The sequence below is a fragment of the Dryobates pubescens genome, chromosome 3, assembly GCF_014839835.1.
Source record: "Dryobates pubescens isolate bDryPub1 chromosome 3, bDryPub1.pri, whole genome shotgun sequence".
Lineage (NCBI taxonomy): Eukaryota > Metazoa > Chordata > Aves > Piciformes > Picidae > Dryobates > Dryobates pubescens.
Window position 1 is genome coordinate 2703491 of NC_071614.1, and position 6377 is coordinate 2709867.

Sequence of the window (6377 nt, forward strand, 5' to 3'; positions counted from 1 at the left end):
GGTGAGTTCCTATATGCCAATAACCTTTCAAAGTCATCTGTGGTGACCCTCTACTAGCAGAGCAGCTTGTTGGATAATCAGCACTCTCTCACTGCATGTCAACTTTTAAATGAAAATGCCTAAATTCAGTAACAGCTCCTTAGGGGTTTTTTCCTCAGGAGAATGCATGTAGCCTAACTGCAGCAACACGACCAGGATGTTTAGGAACTGCTACTGAGCAGCATCCATGAGAGGAGAGAACCCAACAGCACGAAGATCCCTGGGTTTGCCTTGGCTTCTTCTAGGTGCATGTTTACATCTCTGAAAAGTCACAATGTTGGAAGCTAAGAGCTAATCAGCTTTTGTGTACTTAAGAATATCCTTAAGAGCTTTGTTGTCATATTTGGGCGCTTGGAATGTGTCCTTCAGGTCACAGCCTCCTTTTTATTTTTTGTACCATGCCTTCCAACCCCATTCTCCAACTAAGAATTCCAGTGTGCAGCTACAGTGTGGCGTTTCCACAACCACTGACCTCGGGGAAGGGACGGACCACTGCAAGTTGCAGTTGGGTTCTGCAGAGGAGGGCAAGAAATCAAGAAGCAAACTCCTCCACCAGGCTGCAGTGACTTGTCGGAATCCTCCCAACGACATGGGATGCTTCTGCATCTTGGACCTCACTCCTTCCTCTGAAAGAGTTCTAAAAATACTTGGAGCTTCCCTTTGCCTTCCTACAGCTGCCAAAAATATAGACAATATTTGAGACTTTCCTCCCTTCAGATCCATTCGCACAAACCATTCCCAGAATCAGGAATGATGAGAAACCATCGAGTTAATGCCTGCCTTAACAACCAAGCAGTAAATTAATACCATAACTTTCCTGTTGGAAAACTGAAATCTAAAGCCTCACCTACAACACAAAAGACTCATTTGTAAAATAGACAGTTTAATTATTGACTAAAATCTGCAGTTTTCTCATGTATACAGGGAACATAAAAGTAACATAAAAGTATCACCCGGATTACTTATGGGCATCAGTTAACCAGCTCATAAATCTGAGCAGTTAGTGATCTGTTCAGAGCAGGCAAACACAAAATGGTTTGGAAGTGGGGATTGAGGGAACTGAGGGAAGGAGGCTGCTCAGACACACACCACTTGTCACACAGCTGCCTGTTTCCTTGCCGGCCACACGGATTTATTCGAGTAACGCTAGATTCACCAGAGCAAAGACAAACCAGCAGACTCCAACAGCTTTCCCTCTGAAAATTCACATAAAAATCAGATGAATGAAGGCACAGGATTCAAGGCAAGGCACGTGTTTATTTCCTCCCTCTTCCTTTCTGGTGACTTTCTTCCTCCCACCTTAACAACCCTTTACGTACCAACATACACTAAAAACAAAGCCAAGCCCCAACAGCCAGTTGCTAGAGGTTGCCCATGGCCATGGCAAACCAGAGCCTTGCTGCCAGATTTCAGCAGCTCTTTGAAAATCCACAAAAGTTCTTATTGCTCAAACCTTCCACCTGTACAGAAAAATCACCTCTGGGTTGGGTTTGTTTCCTTGTGAAGGTTTTGTGCTGCAGATTATCCTCCAGCAAAGGCCAGAGTGTGCACAGCAGGGCAAGATGGACCCACCAGCACTCAGAGGACACCTGGTCAAGCTAGACCCAGCAGCACATCACCTTCTCCAGGGCATCCTTCTCGTCTTGACCATCAGCCTGTTTCTCCTTGAGTCACAAATAACTCGTTTGAAGCCTTATAAAGCCCTGGTATTACTTGAGCGTTAACAGGGAATACCACGGACGTTCATCAAAAGCTTTTCAGTGCCCAACAGCAAATAACTCACGTGAGAAAAGCTCTGCTCTGGTTTACTGACCCCTCTGCCTGGACTGAGAAGTCCTTACAGCGCTCCCTTGACCTAACTCTTCAGGTTTCCACAGGAACCAAATTCAAACGAAAATGGTTACGAGCCCAATCCCCCAGCACTCCCCAGAGTCCCGACCGCAGCAGAGAGTGTTCCACTACACCTCCTTTTGCCTGCTGTTCCTACACCACCACATCCTCAGAAATGGTTATTTCCCCCAAAAGGGCTGTGTGATCTTCACCTATGATCAAAACTTTCCTTAATTACTGAAGAGGCAACAAAATCCTTTGGAGTTTTGAAGCTGAGCAAGTTTTTCTCCACTGTTTAAATAACCTAATTAGGACTTACAAGTAATACACAGAAATATCATCGTGCTGTTAAATATTTAGTGAGGTATTTGGTCAAATATGATCATCCAGGCATCACTGACTCTTTAATGCAGTTAAACCTGCCACCATGAGCATTCAACACTCTCCCACAGCCTGTTCTATGGCTTTAGTACTGATCTTTATACATTTGTCAGCTTTAAAAGCTCGAAAGAGATCGGAAATAAGCAGTTTAGGTTAACAGGGAAGCAAATCTGTGGCGTTTTCCAACGCTGCAGCAGGGGAAATTTTATTCTGCAAAACTGTTTCAAACTCAGAATGACATCTTGCTCCAAAGGAAAAAAAAAAAAGAGAAATTAAATAAAAAAATATTAATTCCTTTTTCCCCAGCAGCTGTGGTTTCATCCTAGAGGAAAATACGCCACTATCAAAAGGATCTCCGCGAAACCCCGAGCAGGTTTACAACGCCAAACAAGAGGAAACAAGCAAGGCTCCGGCTTTCATAGCAAGAGGTACAGCAGGTAATTGTTCTAATCACCTGTTACAAGCCTCAGAAACGGTCTAATTTTCCCCCAGAACGACTCCTCTTTTAAAAGGCATTACCAGAATTTTTCCACCGCTGTTCAAAAGGCAGAGCTGTGGGAAGAAGCAGCCCTCTCTACCTCCCTCCCTCACCGTTAAGTTTGTCAGCCAGCCACCCTGAAATCTAAAACGTGTGTTATGCAGAGCAACCTGGAGGTTTGTCCTTCTTTTGGGGGTTGGGGTTTTTTTTTGGTTAAAGAAAAAAAAAAAAGGCAAACCACGTTGAAAACTTTGAGGGTAGAAACTAGAGGGGAGGGGGGGGGGAAAAAGCCTCCAAGTTCCTCTCTTAGCAGCGCCTAGCAATGGAGAGAGTTCTGCAAACGTGCCCCAAGCATCCAGCTACATTTAGCTTTCAGCCTTTTTATTATCACTGTCAATGAATGGGCCCCAGTCAAATTAAAGCTGCCATTTTAGGTTAAAGACTGGAGAGCCTCTGTTGTGCAACAGCGAGACAAAAACACTCCAAGCGACAGATGCAGCACTCTCACTGGAAAGCAGCTGATTGCAACTTTCAGACAAAATAGTAATAGCAATAAGCAGGGATCAGGCTTTTTTAATACGAATTCTATATCGATACTGGCACACCCCAGCAAGCTAACGGGATTTGGAATTGGGATAAATCAGCTACCCAAGCTGCTAAGGGTCATAGCCACTACGATTTTTTTTGTTGTTGTTTGTTTGTTGCCGTCGTTAGAATGGATGATCTGTGAGGAAATGAACACAAACGTGTTTTGTTCAACTTGCTTGTTTGTATCTCTGCTAGTCCCACATACCATGAGCAAGGGGGGGGAGGGGGGGGGAAGGGGCACGGACACAAACAAACAAACAAAAATAAATAATAGTAATGGCAAACAGATTCTCCCCAAAGCCATCTTCTAGGATAAACACGGCTCACAATCTGCTTTGATGAAAGTAAAATCGAGGCGCACATCGACACGGAAACTAACTTATGGTATCGGGGGTGATCCTGATGTTCCCCGAGTCACAAACCCAGCACAAGAGCAAGCGGCTGGGAAAATAAACAGAAGGGGAAAAAGGGGAAGACAAAAAAAAAAGAACAAAAAACAAAAAGAAAGAAAGAAAGAAAAAAGGAAAGAATGCCACTCGCAAATGAAGAAATGGCCCTTTTCTGTAGTTGGAAGGCACGCTCTGTCCCTTTCCAAACGAAAACAAAGGCAGAAAGTGGGGAAGTGCGAGAGAGTTGCCGGCGCGCCGAGCGGCCCCGGCCCCGGGCAGGGAACTCCCGGGCATCGCCACTTTCCTTTTGTCCATTGTCTGTTTAAAAAACAACTACTTTCAGCCCGGGCGTGAGCGGGCTGTCGGAGCCAGCCGAGGAAACCGGCTCCATTTCCAACCCCTGCCCCACAGCCACCCCCTTTTCCCAGGCTCCCTGAACCACCCCCTCCCTTCCCCATCCCTTTTTCCCATCCCCATCCCCGGACACCCACCCGCCAAGGCTGTTCCGGCGGCTCGGGGCGAACCCTGCGGGTCTCCCCCGGCGTGGGGAGCGCGTCCCCCGATGTAACGCTACCGGGATAAATGAAGGCAATGTAATGATGGCTGCTCATTGCCTGCAGCGCCTTCTCCCTGAGACTCACTAACAACCCTGCCCCCCTCCCCCCGCCGCCGCACACACTCGCACACACACACATACACACACACACGCTGTCCGCTCCGCTCCCTGCCGGCCCTGCTCTGCTCCCCCCGCCCCGGCCCCGCCGACCCCACCGCGACCGAACTCCCCACACCAGCACCACGCACCCCGCGCCATGACCGCTTGGCCTCAAACCACCTTTTTTTTTTCCCCCCCTCTCACCCTCGAAATGGCCCGGAACGGAGCTACGGGGGGGAGGTGGGGGGGTGGAGCGGGGGGTGTGTGAGCGCCCCAGCCCCGACCCCATGTGCGCAGTGGCGGCGGCAGCACCCACACCCCCCCGGCCCGGACCCCGCACCGGCGGAGCCCAGAGGTGCCCGGCGTGGGGTGAAGCCCCTATTATGCGGCGTCCGCCGGCACCACTCCGGCTGCCTTAGGTAGCGTCCTTCCCGTCCCCTCCCTCCCCGCCCCCCCGCTCCTCTTTCTTCTCCGGCCGCCGAAGAGCGCCGGCCGCCCCCTGCCCCCTCTCTCCCGGTACCGGGACAGGACGGTTCCAGCCCGCCTCCCCCCCACCCCAGAAGCACCGCCGCACGCACCGGCGGCCGGAGCAGCACCTCGTGCTCCCGCCTCCCTCCTCCTCCTCCTCCTCCTCCCCGCCCGCCTTCCTGCCGCCCGCCGCCACCCACCGCCCGGCCTCCGCTGGGGGTGCCCCCGCCGCGGCCCGGCACCGGCCCCCGCCGACCCATGTGCCGGTGGTGTCGGGCGGGGCGGGGCCGGGCCGGGCCGAGCCGAGCCGGGCCGTGCGCGGCGGGGAAGCGCCCTCACTTTGTTAGCGCTTGTTGTGCCGCCGGCAGCCGTCAGCGTGGTCAGCGGGGGAAGCGCTCCCGCGGCCAGCCCCGGGCCGCCGCTGGGCCCCGCCGCCCCCGCCGCGCAGCTCCGCTCAACTTTTCCCGGATTTTTAGTCACCTTCCAAACTTGCGGAGAGGAGCGGCTGGCGGGGAGGGGAGGAGGAGGAAGAAGGAAAGGAAGGGGAAGGGGCGCCGCCGCTCCGGCTCTCCCCGGTGCCCTCCCCTCCCCCGAGGCGAGGCAGGCGGCCGGCCGGCCGCAGCACAACAAAAAGCCATTTACACCCGGGGAAGTGCCCCGCTGAGACACCCCCCACCCCCCCAGCGCCCGCCGCCCCGCCTCGCCCGGAGCCGCGGCGGGGGGCAGCATCCCCCCCATATACACACACACAGACCCCCAGGGCCACCACCGGCAGTAAGCACCCCCTGCTCAGCTCCGCGCCGCTCCGCCGGGGATCGGAGACCTGCCGCCAGTCCTCGGCTCCATGGCCGGCGCCTTGCCCGCCCTCCTGCCCTTCCTCCCTTCCTGGGTCACTCACCGGGCCGGTGCGTGGCCGTCGGGGGGCCGTCGGGGACCGGTGTCCCCCGCTCGCTCCCTCGCTGCCCTCCGCCGAGGGGCCGGGGAGGAGGAGGGGACACGCTCCGGAGTTGGTGCCGCCGGTCGGGGAAGGGGGGGGGTTAGGGAGGGGGTGAGGCGGGGTGCGGGTCCCCGCACACACACACGGAGTTGCTCGCTCGCACCAGGGCTGGGCTAAGAGGGGAGGATGGGGAGGGGTGGTGGGGTGGGTGGGGGAGATCCCTGACCGGGGCGGGCGGGTGAAGGAGGGGTTGAGAGAGAAGGGAAAAAAAAAAAAAGGGTGGGGAAGGGAGAAGAAGAGGTCAGCGCGGGTCTCGGGTAGTTTCGGGTTCTCCGCCGGGTCCCGGCTCCGCTTCGCTCCTTTGTGTAATTTCACTCGATTCAAGTTTAATCCGATAGTTCCCGAGCGAGGGAGCGCGCCCGCCGGAGCCGAGCCGAGCGCGACACCAGCCAGGCGGCTGCCGCCCCCTGCGCCCGCCCGCCCCCGCCGCCTCCCGCCGCCACAAGGCGCGCCCCCGACACCGCCCCCTCCCCGGGGGCGAGCGCTGTCGAGAGCCCCGCCCCCCGCGACGTCACAGCCCCGCCCGGCATAATTTATGCAACGAGGAGGGAA

At 54.9% G+C, this 6377-nt stretch overlaps 1 protein-coding gene across 1 annotated transcript in view; it reads right to left on the reverse strand.

Annotated features, from left to right (window-relative positions):
* The window catches only part of CHD7 (chromodomain helicase DNA binding protein 7), a 122655-nt gene extending 116778 nt beyond the window's left edge, over nucleotides 1-5877 (reverse strand). The window contains exon 1 of the mRNA XM_054179258.1: nucleotides 5727-5877. The gene's annotated coding sequence lies outside the window, so the exon portion shown is untranslated. The remainder of the gene's footprint in view (nucleotides 1-5726) is intronic.
* Nucleotides 5878-6377: the final 500 nt, after the last annotated feature.